This window comes from Alligator mississippiensis, chromosome 3, assembly GCF_030867095.1.
Source record: "Alligator mississippiensis isolate rAllMis1 chromosome 3, rAllMis1, whole genome shotgun sequence".
Classification (NCBI taxonomy): Eukaryota; Metazoa; Chordata; order Crocodylia; family Alligatoridae; genus Alligator; species Alligator mississippiensis.
Genome location: NC_081826.1, coordinates 5,525,487 through 5,539,261, shown reverse-complemented (window position 1 = coordinate 5,539,261; position 13,775 = coordinate 5,525,487). Strand labels below are relative to the sequence as shown.

At 45.4% G+C, this 13,775-nt stretch overlaps 1 protein-coding gene across 1 annotated transcript in view; it reads right to left on the bottom strand.

Annotated features, from left to right (window-relative positions):
- Positions 1-2,011: 2,011 nt before the first annotated feature.
- Positions 2,012-13,775, bottom strand: part of TSNARE1 (t-SNARE domain containing 1) — a gene marked incomplete at its 5' end in the record, with an annotated part of 667,552 nt that continues 655,788 nt past the window's right edge. Inside the window, one exon of the mRNA XM_059723464.1 lies at positions 2,012-2,406. The remainder of the gene's footprint in view (positions 2,407-13,775) is intronic.

The following is a 13,775-nucleotide window of genomic DNA, read 5'->3' as shown; positions in this document are numbered from 1 at the left end:
TGCTTTTGCAAAATTTATAAGGAACTGGACAAAGACTCACTCCTCCTCTATGAAAGGGGGTTGGACTGATTAATGCCTGAATAAGGTCTTCATCTCATAAAGTTTTTTCCATGTCTCTTTTTAATTGATTTTGTCCGGCGGTCTTTTTTAATTTTCTCCACAGTTGCCAGGGCTCAATGACGCCTCAGTAACACCCAGAAAAAAGAGTATTTGGAACGGTCTCTTGTCTCACACAATTCTTATTATTCACATCCAGCTGTTCCCTGTGCTTTTTGTTGGGCAAACTGTTCAATCAAGACAGACAGCTCCTGGGGGGGGGGAGGGTTGGGGTCTGAAGTCTGCAGCATGAGATATTTTTAAGTAAAAAGAGGCACTGTCCATGCATGTGCTCAGTGTTTTATACAAATGGATATGGGCAGCAAGAGCGTAAACAGCAGTTTAATGGTATTGCTGGATTAATTTGTCATGAAAATAATAAGAAGAATATACCCTTGTAATGTGCAAATCAATGGAAAACATGAATTCAGAATGAATACATTGCATTATAGCACTCTCGTGGAAGGACTGTTTTTTTTTTTGTTTTTTTTTTAAATAGTTTCCTGTTGTCAATAAATGGCCTATAATAATGTGGATTCCCTGAAGGGTTAACAAAGAAAGACAGCTAGTACATAATATGGCTCTGAGTAACCGGTCCAGGACCTTAATACCAAGAGTACTTGCTGTGTAGCAGCTGGTTGATGGTTTCACTATATATCTCTCTTGATGGGTGCTCTCCATATGACAAAAACCCATCCCTAACCGACTTGTCAAACTTGCTGGTAGTTTCAGCTCTGCAACTGAACTGGAAACCCAAAGATCCCCCCCAAGAGAAATAGCTCTATGACCAAACTGGAAGAGCAACAGGCATTGCATTTTGCCTCTTTGGCCCACACTCAATTCACTTGGGAAAAATATTTGCCTTCCTTTTTATTCAGTTCTTTTATGAGCAGTTCCTGTGCATTAGCTCTGTATGTAACTCATTGAGTTTTACTTGCTAGGTTGGGAAATATACTGTTAGAGGATCCTATGAATTTTTCACAGTCCTTTGATTTAGTGAGTGTTTCAGCTGCAAACCCTCTAGGAACCACAGTGATTTCAATGGGGATTTCTTGTGCTCAACACCTCTCAGGATCCAAATGAGTCGGTGGCAAAGTCGGTCGTGCAGAAACTGGCCCTTAGTGCCCAAGGCTTGAGTCCTCAGTTGATGCAAACTGGCATAGCTTGGTTGGGGTCAATTCGGAAGGTAAGTGAGGATCTGGTTTGCTGCAGGTTTCTAACCTTTCTATTTCGCCAAAGATATTCAATATATAGAGATAATTAAAATGGTCCCTTGGAAGGTATTTTTCTTTAAAATGCTCTCTTTCAAACAATGACACATCTCATGGCTAATTATCTACTTCACTTTTTTTGAGATTTTCTGCAACGTCTTATGTGACAAGTTAATCAACATTTAATGATTTATTCCCTCTTTTACTGACCAAAAGCTGTTCTTCCTTTCTTTCTTTCCTGGGAGTAAAAGAAGCATATAAAAGTGGATTTTAATAACATTTTTTTTCAATCAAACGTGCAGTGTAAAATATGTGAAAAAGGTCATAAGACAACAAAATGTCGAGTTTGTTTGGAACCGCTGAAGCTTTGAAATTATTTTTTTTCCCCATGAGATTATTATCATGTTCCCTTTTTTTTCCCCGCCAGTGAGAGGGTAATATTCAGTCTCAAATGTCCTGTACTTTCACTATTGTTTCCCAGAAATAAATGCAAGTTGCTTCGTGTATGTAGAGGTACAAATGTATAAATCAGCTAAATATTTAACCAGCCTGCCTAACGTGTCACATGCAATCCTAAAAATGTCTTAATTTGGTCCAGAAGAGTGATTTCTAAATCAGCAGTTCACAGTATGTGAATTTTCTGCCCTAGATAATGTTGAAACCTTGTAAAAAAAAATAAAAATAAAAGAAGCAACCCAAACAAGTTGACTTTCATGGCTTTAAATGAACAAAATTAGCGATCAGGAACGTGTTGAGAGAACAAACAATAAAGATGAACTCACAGCTACATATCTTCAAGCACACGAAATGCCAGGCATTGGCAGCAATGGGACAACGTTCTCCAGATACATAGGACAAGTAAATTCCATAAAACAAGGTCAAGCACAGTCTCCGTCTTAATTGAAGGAAATCAAGGGAAAACTCATTCACGATTTCTAATAAATGGTACAAAACCTAGCTTTCCTTTCATACAATTACAGTGTTTATTGGTTACAGCCGTTTTAATATAATAATATATTCAGTAAAGCAGACATTGACGTATGGCCTGAATCTGAAGCACGCTCAGAGTCCGTTCCACTTCACGGTGTGATCAGGTGCTCTGCAAAAGCAAGAATAACTGATAAGTATTCATGGGTTTCTCAGAGATTTCCTGATATCAAGTGCCAGCCAATGAAAGGATGACCAGTCAAGATGGTCCCGAATAAATACACCATCGGTGGTAAGGCACAGATATGCAATCGCATACAAGTGTGCCTGGCTGCATCCAGCCTGGGCATAGAGGAAAGAGCAGAATATATTTTGCAGGGATAGGAGGACTGGCGATTGGCAGGGGAGATGAAGAAGTGCTGCAAGGAAACACTGGGAATAATCGAGCTTGAGCAGAATTTGATGTGTTGTTGTTCCCCTGAATTGCTAGGAAAGCAAAGCACCAGAAAGGCAGTAAATCTGGTGTTTAAAAAAAGAAAATGGATGGGATCTGAATATGTAGGAACTTCAGGCCAAGAACTGGGTCAGTTGACAAGGGACAGCACAGGTAGCAACCTCAATCTCCTCCCCATAGGTCCATATAGTAAAACCAGCTTGCACAAGCAGTTATTGCCCCATGAAGTGCTCCTGGCTGTATATGTCTGATGATGCAATATGAAACCCAACCTGGTTCTTCGAAAATATCTCCCTCTCCCTTTCGTTTTTTTATAGTCCGTTACTCTTACACCAGAAATGGATTGAATGGAGAAGACAAATCCTGCAAAGGATGCAACTAATTGCACAGGTGCCCAGTATCTGTGGCCACAAGAGAAAGGAAAATCAGTGTCACAGTTAGCTGACCATGCTCCTCCATCCTTCACTCCTCAAGGCTACTGGAGTTAACCCGGCCCAGTCAAACCCTTCCTGCAGTAGCTGCTTTTCTAAGACAAGCAGGCAGCACTCATATGGCTCGCGGTACGTATGCGTGTGCGAGAGAGACAAAACCTAAGCTAATCCTGTGGATCTTGGATCAGCTTTTTCTCCAAGGATGCAGATTCCAAGGTTTCTGTTTGGACTGGGATGAGGGGCACCATATGTCTGCCATGTAAACACACTCCAATACCAACACAAGCCGTCTTTTTTGGCAGGCTGTGCAGCTAGTGGGGATTTTGTATCTCGATTTGTAGACAGAAAAAAAAAAAGAAAAGAAAAAGAAATCGACACTACAAAACCTATTTAAATCGGCAACAGTGAATCTGTGGGCCTGGAAGAAAGCCTGGCTGGGGTGTATGAATGAAGAGGCTCCGCAGCCGCGATGTGATTGTTGGGCGGTTTGAGCCAACATGGTTTAGTATTCATTGCTGGCACCATTCAGGGACAAATGACTTCTTTAAAGGCTTGAATTAACATGGCTGTAATGGCACTACTTTGATTTAGACCAGTAGTGTATCTAGCCCAATGGGTTAAGCAATTAAAATAAATGTCAGGGACACTGATGAAGGCAATAATAGTCAATAATTTTGAATCCAGGAGCCCCAAATCAGGACCTTGCTCCTCCTTCCTGAGAGGTTTAGCCTTCAGCTCTTCATTTCATCTCTGCTATGCTCATTTGCTCCTAGTCATTCAGGGCTAGCCCCACCAATGCCAAGATGTCTTGTGATGTAGGAGCATGCAACACTTCCAGTTAAATGCCTCAGTGTCATGGAGAGATATTGGGCCCTGAGAATGGGATGTGTAGAGCCCACCACGCTGAAGGTCATGTTAGGAGCGGGCAGGAAATCTTGAGAGGAAGGGGGTATGACTGTCTCAGGGAACATCTGTCTTCTGTGGAGATCTCTCCTGGGGTTAGGGGCTGGGCTCACAAATGGAATGAGGCACCTACATCTCTGCAGGCCCCTAAACAGAGATCCTCACAATGTCTGCCTTAAGTCGAGCCTGCCTAAGATCCCTGCCGCCTCCATTTTTGTCAGCCAAGTTACCAGGGTGCTCACACAGAAAATGAGGGCTGGAAGGGACCTCAGGAGGTCACATCCAGTCCAACCCCCTGCTCAAAGAAGAACCAACCCCAGCTACATCATCCCAGCCAAGGCTTTGTCCAGCCAGGTCTTCCAAACCTCCAAGGATGGAGAGTCTGCCACCTCTCTGGGTAACCTGTTCCAATGCTTTACTACCCTCCAAGTGAGAAAGTTTTTCCTAATATCCAACCTAAACTCCCCTTGCTGCAATTTGAGACAGCTGCTCCTTGTTCTGTCACCTGATATGTCCTCAATAGGCGTGTCTGCATGTTCATTACTGTGCAGTAGTTACTGCACATTTAGTTTAGTACTTGCTTAATGAAGTACTAACTAAATGCACAGTAACGTGCACTATTGCACAGTAGTGCCAGTGCACCATTTTTTGGTGGCAGTTACTGTGCAGTAGCTTAATAACGTTGCGCAGCAGTGTTTGACCAGCATGCTACTGTGCAGCATTGTTAGGCTACTGCACAGTAAGTGTCTTGTGTAGACGTGCCCACAGTGTACCTAGTGGGGAGGGGGTGCCATGGGTCAATACCATGATATACTGCATATGGTGCTTTCAATATTCAGCATGGAAGGGAATATGGGAAAGGCTCTCCCACAGCAGAAGAGGATAGGACATAGGGAAGAAAGGTGCCTACTTCCCTGGTACAGGTTTGGCCCACATCTAAGCAGGGCACGGGGCAGCAGAGGAGATAAAGGTCAGCTTCTGTTAAAGGACCAGCTCCATAGCTGAGTCAGGTAGTATAGCACAAAGTGGGGCATAAAGGAGGGCACTTGCAGGACACTGCTGCAAAAGGTGGATGCACAGCTTGGCCGAACTCAGAACAGCCTGCTCTAACTTACAATGCATTCAGTCTTTGGTTTGATTTCCGAGACATGCCAGTGCCTGCCCTGCCCTCAACTGAGATAAGTGTTTGCCTCCTGCTCACATCTTTATCTTGGGTCATTCTGTGCATTAAGCAATGACCCAATAAAATATTTCCCACAGGACCAAAAAGAAATGTTTTAGATCATAAACTAAACTTGGCCCATCTAGAATTATTTTTAGCCCGCCCTGGTTTCTTTATCTCTAACCCCCTTGAGCATGTGCACACACGGCCATTTTTGCAGCTGACACTACTTTCATTTGACTTCTGCAAACTTACAAGGACAATATGGCTCATTTGATGGCAGTTAACCTTGATGAACTAATGCCTGGTGGAGAATATTCATCCACACCAACTGCTCTCCATTATTAATACTAATGGGCGAGAGAAAAGCCCCTTGAAAACTTAGGGAGTTGGGGCAGCTGGAAAGATTACTGCCAAGAATAAAATAAACTATAAAGAGGCTGCTGCTTGCAGAGCTTGCTAAGTGGGAAGATACTAATTAGAAACTACAAACCCATAAGAGAATATGGGATGAATTGAAACAGTGGCACAATTGGGGAGGGGAGTGGGAAAAACCCCAGCAATACTGCAGTCACATAACTGCAGCTGTGCAGCACAGCAGCACCTGGATGCTTCCCTGTGTGCAGCCACTGCCCCAAGTGCATGGTTGTGTTGTTCTGCCTTTGGATCCAAAGCCCAGTGAAGTCCATGAAAAGCCTTTGGTGACTTTAGATGGCCAAGATGAGGTCTTGGGTGTGCTGTGTAAAAGCCCAATTCTGCAAGTGGTTACTCAGAAAACCAGAGGTTTACAGATGTTCATAGGTACCTACTCCTGGTCTAACCTCTCCTCAGCTGTTGCCTATCTCTAAGTTGTTTCCCCTCGCATTTGTGAGGTACCATCATTTGCCCCAAACCATCTGAGTCTGGACAGTGCTGAGCACCTGGGGGTTCAATCAACTCTGTGGAGAATAACTGAGCAGGAGTTGTGGTGGAACGGGAGTAACCTCTTGGAGAGGGATTCGGTTGGAAGAAGGAAGACACAATCCTGCGCCGACTTCACTGAGAAATGAATACGTGTTGAAGCAGAAAGGGTAACCTAAGTCTCCTCTCTCCTATGGGAGTGTCCAAACCACTACGTAATAGGGCTATGCTCTTCTCCTAAGAAATGGGAGATGCAAGGTCAAGGCCCCTGGATCTCATACTTCTTTTGGTAAATGCTGGATAACAGACAGGGCTGAGGAAATACACATCACTACCAGTGGTGTTTTATGAGATAACGATGCCACGAGTGCTGAACTCCAGCTGGGCTTCACAAATAGGCACCTGACAGGTGAGGCCTACAACGGTCCCATTTCTTCAGCGTTCCCTCTTGACGATCTCATCTGGTTTCCTGCTCTGGGTGCTGGCTTTCCTAAATTCCCTTCTTAGATCTTTCTTTTGATTTTGCCATCACTTAAGTTGCTGGCTGGGATGATGTAGTTGGGGCTGGTGCTGTTTTGAGCAGGGGGTTGGGCTAGATGTGACCTCCTGAGGTCCCTTCAACCCTCATTTTCTATGGTAAAGGAGTCATTTACTCATGCAAGTATGTGTGTTGAACTCAGTGGAACATCTCACAACCCTAAGAATGGGTAGTTAGGTCCTTGGGCACCTCACTTTACCCACCCATGTTTGAAAACCATGAGTGACATGTTTTACGTATGTATAGATAAGTCTTTATGCATAAATAAAACCTGGAACCTGCAGGATGCAGGCCTGAAGGGACCTCAGGAGGTTACATCTAGTGCAACTCCCTGGTCAAAGCAGGAATAAATCCAAGTTTAAATCCGTATTTGTTATTCCTGCATTATTATTTGCTTAGTGGTGTTCTACTTGGGACAGATTAAAGAGGCAAGAACAAGAAATAATAATAATAATAAAAAAACATAACGCAGCAGCAAAGGAAAGCAACAACATATTCTAGCTCTTTGACGCTGAATCTAATCAGACAACAGATTAATCTGAGAACTGCATTACTGACACAGAGAATATCTTGGATTTTAGCTTTTATCTACGCCTTTGTTCAGAAGTAATCTACAGTGCTGTGATGACGCTTTCAGTAAAGCCTGCTTTTCCCCGAACAAAGATTGTCTCTTTTTTTAATAATTCTTTTTTCTCTAATTTGCCACAGCGGTTGTGAAGAGAACTAAATTGTATTCCCCTTTGCATTACATAAACCCTCTTACTCTTCTCTGTAATGGACAATTGTCCACAGCACAAAAACCATTGTCAGACTTGGTACTCTTGGCTGTCTCTGCTTAGAAGCCGTGATGTTATTTAGCCTGTTTGGACTATAATGAAGGCTCCTTAAATTGAGGTGTTTCTAGGGCAGAGAGGTGGATGAGAAATACACACAGTTCTTCCTTGCATCAAATTCATCTATTCATGTTTTTTTTTTTTCTTTGTGTGTTCTCAAAGCATACACGGGGGTGGAAGCGACTAACGTATAAAGTCAACTGAACCTGGCTGGAAATGCTGCTGTTTCCATTCCTCTAAAAGGCTCTCCCTTGCAGCCATGTCAGTATGAAAATGGCTTACAAGAAAATGGGATCTCTCAAGGTACACGCATCATATATACACATGGTTAAGACGTAGTCCCTACCCCAACAACAAGAGCCAGTGCAGATAAAGGTGGAGAGAAAGGCAGGACTATCACCCCATCATCTTGCAGGAGGGGAAGCAGTGCATGGAAATATTAAGGGATAAATCCTGTTTCACCCTTTGGGTGCCACTCTGTTGCCCTTTCATTGTTGAAGTGGTGTTTTGTAGTCATCTAAGTGGTAGTTTTGGCACTTACATGTAGGTAGGACTTCTGCTTCTTGGACATGTAACCCATCTGCATGCACTGATGACTACATATGGTTTAGCATGCACTTGAGAGCACAGAGACCCAGGTTATAGACCCCCCTCACCTTGAAGGGGTTTGACCTTGGGGATCCTTTTTTGAAACTTCACCACGTTCCCTTGTACTTAATAGTCATTGCAAAATAAAAAAAAAGGAGCAATGGAGGGGAAGTTTCTGTTTCATAAGAAATAAAGCCCATCCCGGGCTAGAAACATTGCTCCCTTCCCTTCTAGGCCAGCAACCATCACACTGAGTCCAACAGCCTCTGGCTGGCTTGCTTCCTCTTGGCCCCATATATGTCCCTCCCTTGCCTTCCCAAGGAGCCAGCTTCAAAAGCAGCACCAGAGAGGAGTCTGGACAGTGGCTGAGCTGGGATGTAATGGTCAGAGTAGTATACTAGGAAGTCAGAGAGAAGCAGGTGTGACCCATTGCTGGGTGAAGGGGATGGAAAATCCGTGCCTCTGGCTTCTAAAGCCAGTCTATTATTGGGGCAAAGACACTGAAGGACAGACCCATTTATGGGTGAAGGGGATGGAGAACCCATGCCTGTGGCTTCTAAGACAAGTCCTGAAAACACTGAAGGACTCTAGTGCTCCCCCTTCCAATGCCTTTCTAGTCATGGTTTTGGGCTGCCTACCTTCCGGGGCTATGGATGCCAGACCGCGTCCACAATGGGCACATGCACAAAGCCATGCACATGCCCAGCCAATGCATAGCCTAGTGCACTTGCTGAGCCTGCATACATCCCACTTATGTGCCCACTTATGTATCCACACTGCCAGGAAACAGAATAGCTGTGTGAACGTGCATGCCAGAATACATCACTTGGATGGCTCAGGGAAAGAGTTTGCCACCTTTCATATGAAGCTCCCGATGCAGACAGCCAGAATCAGCATGGCATGCAGCTAGATGTCTACCTGGGACCCCTTAGTCCTTGTGCTGTTGAACCTACATGGCCTGTGTCCCAGAAGAGGGCAACTGCTACCCTCCCCCAGGCTATGGGGCAGATATAATTGTGCAAACCTTTCACACCCTTCCTCTTGAAGGTGATCCAAGGAGTCATGAGACCAGAAGGAGAGCAAGCAAGGAGAGCCTGCCTCTGTGGCCTTGCCTTGCCCTAGAGCACTGCAAAGAGGAGTGAGAGTAGAAGGCCCTGCAAATAATGCAGTCTGCAAATAATGCAGAGTCCTACTCTCTGCTGCCCATGCTATTCATGCGGTTTGTCCATTAACTGTAATGCAAAATGCACAAGCAACATTGCCTACTCAGGTTCAATTCCCCATTTGCTGAGGCAGTAGCTGCATTCCTGAGCCGTACAGTCAGGCTTCACCTTGCTTGTTCTCCTGCTAAACCCAAGATGCTGCCCCTCTTGGCTTCCCATTGACCCACCCAAACAGGAAGGTCCTCGCAGGTCTGTCTCACCTGCGTCCTGGTGGTTGGGTTGTGACCCTGTGATAGAGGAGGTTAGGATTCAAACCTGCTCAGACAGAAGCTTAGGACCTAGATCCCTCATGTGCCCCCTGCTCCGAACCAATGCTTCGACCACGTGGTGTTGGACAAAGGTTGGGACACCAGCATCAAAAAGTTGCTAGTTGTGCTTTTTGGCCAAGTACAATTTGTCTGATTCCCAGTCCTGTGGCTGTAGCTTGAGGTCATCTTTCCCCTGCTCTGACAGTCACTGGCTAATACAAAACACTTGTTACAGGGGGGGATGTTCAGCTCCTTGAATTACTCCATCGCACAGCCCAGGGCCCTCACTCAGGCAGTGTCACACAATGGTTGAGTCCAGAGGCACAGGGAAAGCTGCCTTCCCGCTTTCTGTTGTAAACCAGGAGTTGTATGAGGGGAATATAGTGATTTGACAGCAGGAAAACACTATCCCAACAAATGGCCATTATTAGCCACTTGGACGTTCACGTGGAAACCTGTTGTGCCAACATCTGATAATTACACTGCATGCATTAATCAAACTCAATAATAAGTGGCTCGTCAGCAGCCTTGGGTCCATATTTTTGGCAAGAAAACATTTGCTGTTGAGTCTGTTGACCCCAGTCTTTCTCCATTGACTGGATAACCACCATGGCAGAGCACTGGAAGGAAGGAGGCAAAGCAACTTTACTTCTTCGATGCTAGATAGGCAAAGTTGTGCCCTGCAGAAATATTTTAGATCCAGACCTTCCTAAGTCCAGATTGATTCTACCCAATGAAAACAACCTTCACATACATTACAATTCTAGTATTCAAGTAGGCAAAAGTTTAGTAAAGAGGAAGGTAATAAACTACTGTCAGCGTCCGTTGGGGACTGGACAAGAAAAAAATTGGGATTAAATTGCAACAAGAAGGATTTATTTGGATGTCAGGAAGAACATCCTAGCCATCTAAAACTTCCTTTATTGTTGAATCTACTCTATTGAAGATGGTTAAGATCAGGTCACCTGCCAGCGAGTGGTTTAAAGATAGTTGATCCTGGCTTTGGACACGGAGGTGGAGTAGATGACTTAACAAGGTCCTTTCCATCCCTATGTCCTTCGTTTCGACGTACCCCTAGCACTCAGACTCTCTCTTTAGGAAGCATCCTTCTCCTTCTGCTTCACAAAGAAAAATCATCTTTAGGATGGCTTTTGGGCCGCTACTCACAAACTTCAGCAAACTTCTGCAAAGACTGGAGAAGGGATTCATTAGGCACAAGTGGAGGTAACAAGCGGCAGGAGAGCTCTGCCTTCATTCGTTCGTCTTGCCAGAGGTTAGGAGCACAAGCAATGCACAGTGTAACTCTAAGTGGCATTAAGCAGAGAGTGTTGAACGTCCCGGCAAATTGCATGTCTCTCTCCATTGACGCGCTCTCCTCGCACTTTAAGCTGCATTAGTTCTGCTCAGCTAGGAGATGCGGCCTTGGCTTTGTGTTCATCTGTTTATTCATAACAGGTGAGCGGGATTGCCTTGGGGTAGTGAGGTTGTTTGCTTAGTAGTGAATAATCCTATCTCTGGTGAGCGAGAAGAGCAGGGAGTACAGATTCCAGGATCTGCTGCAAGTCCAGAGGAGGAGGAGGAGGAGGAGGAGGAGGAGGAGGGTGTCAGCTGGAATGAACTTGACTCTGGTGTCGACAGCGGCGCCGGTGCCTTTGTTCTCTATCCCTGTGCAGCTGGTGCGTCTTGCAGGAGACGGCAGCTTGCAGGGTTCAGCAGAGGTTGGCTTCCTATGGAGCTTCTTTAATCATCCTTCTACTCTAATGAAGGTCATCTGAAGGAGTTCTCTTAAAAACACAGACACCAGCATTTGCACAACCTATTTTTCTTCCCGCCCCCTTGGCCCCCCACAATGTGCTCCTAAAGCATCCTTCATCATCCATTGGCTTTGTTTATCCTTAACCCTTTCATTGCCATGCCCAAAGTTCAGGCATCCATTTAGGGATTTTCAACCCTGTTCCATATGGCTTGGACAGGGCCGGGAGGGCAGAGGTCTCAATCCAGGTGTGACTCTCATCAGCCCCTTTGCTTCAAATTACAAACCTTCCTTTCTTTTCTGTATTCCCAGAGGCTTTGCCTAAAATAGCCAGACATGATCCTATAAGATCTGTTTGGTCCCTGTTTCCCTTTCCCTGGAGAAGAATGGGATTAGCAGACTTGTACTAGACAATTCCTGCCATTAGAGGGAAAAGAAATGAGTTGTGTTTGGACACTGTGCTACCTTGGGAGGCGCTGCAAATAACACCCAGGGGACAGCTGCAACACAACCTGCCTGGGTCAGACCACAGGTCCTAGTTACTGCTGCAGGATGGATACTGAATCATCAATTGACATAATATGGCAAATCTTATGTTCCTATGGAAACATGCAGAACTGCTTACATTCGACCCTCCATTTGGATTGCCTGTTGGTAGCAAAAGTTGTTAATTCAAATCACAATTGCTGCGGTGGCAAGGAAAGAGTGTCAGGGATGTGAGCGCTGACAAGCCAGGGAGTATAGTCATAGTCTGCACAGTGTGCAGATTAGCTAGGACTCATTCAGCCTTGTTTCTTTCCCAGTGAAACTGGGAACACGCCTGCCAGCAGCAGCATTACAGAATCATAGAAAACGAGGGTGGGAAGGGAGCTCAGGAGGTCACATCTAGTCCAACCCCCTGCTCAAAGCAGAGCCAGCCCCTATTACATCATCCTGGCCAATGTTTTGTCTACCTGGGTCTTAAAAAACTCCAGGATGGAGACTCCACCACCTCTCTGAGTAGTCTGCTGCTGTGTTCACTATCCTCCTGGTGAGAGTTTTTCCTAGTATCCAACCTCAACTTCCCTTGCTGCAACTTGTGCCCATTGCTCCTTGTTCTGTCATCTGCCCCCACTGAGGACAGTCCAGCCCCATCCTCTTTGCAACGCCCTGCAGGGAGGTGAAGGTTGCTATTGAATCCCTGCTTAGTCTTCTCTTCTGCAGACTAAATAAGTCCTATTCCCTCAGCCTCTCCCCACAAGTCATGTGTCCCAGCCCCAAACCATTTTCATTGCCCACCGCTGGACTCTCTCCAATGTGTCCACATCCTTTCTGTAGTGGGGCCCACAGCTGGACACAGGACTACAGATGTGGCCTCCCCAGTGCTGAATAGAGGGGAAGGATCACTGCCCTCCATCTGCCGGCACTGCTCCTATCGATGCAGCCCAGGATGCTGGTAGCCTTCTTGGCACCAAGGGCACACTGCTGGCTCCTGTTCAGCTTCTTGTCCCCTGTCCCCCCAGGTCCTTTTCTGCAGAGCTGATGCCCAGCCAGTCACTCCCAGCCTGTCCCGGTGCATGGGATTGCTCCCTCCTCAGTGCAGGACTTTGCACTTATCCTAATTGAACCATATAGTTTTCTTTTGGTCCTATCCAGTACAGTGAATGAGATCTCCACCATTGCACTCTGCTACTAGGTAAGAAAAACCTTCCCATAAAAAGGTGTCAAAAGGAGACCTTAATTCACCCTGAAGCTGGTATAGATGGACTCATTCTTAAAAGCAAATGGAGCAGATCACCTGAGCTGCCCTCATCTCAACCCTAGCAATGCTCTAACCCTTGAAGACACGTACACAGTCCTAGTTATGCTGATTTGCTCGTTACGTAAGAGGGGGCTAAAAAACTCATATGAGGCTTGTTCTGTTGCACAGAATGAAAATATGTCTATACCCTGCTGCATGTCTGTTCATTTACTTGCAAAAGCAGAGGGTGGTGAGGGCAGAGAAAAGGCCTGTCTGAAAAGACAGGTCTTTGCAAGTGCCAAAGAGGCTGAGGCAGACTGCATCCCAGGGCAGCACCTTGCAAAATAAGATGGAGGTAATAAGGGGAGATGTCAGCAAGCTAATTCTGATTCTCAGTGCTCACCCTGATGTGACTTCAAGTTGCAACCATGCAGCTCTTAGCTGTGCCACCGTTGTATGGTCCTTGATGGACTCTGCACCACTGAGGGGAAATGATAACAGAGGGGAACCCAACTATACCTTTCCCCCAGTCTTTCTAGCCCCTTTGGTCCGTCTCATCCCATAATCTAAGTCCATAATCTCTTTGGAAGAAGTGTATGCTAAAAAAAGGACCTCCCCTGCTAGAAGTTAGAGACAGCAATCTAATTTTTTACTGTTCAAAATTCCCCATCTATCTTGTGGTTCAATCAGTAAGTCCATTTTCCCTATTATCTGTATCCACAGCCAATTAATCCCCTTCTCTAATATGCAGCCAAGCCTGTCGGCCTAACAAAGACTCTCAGGGGTGC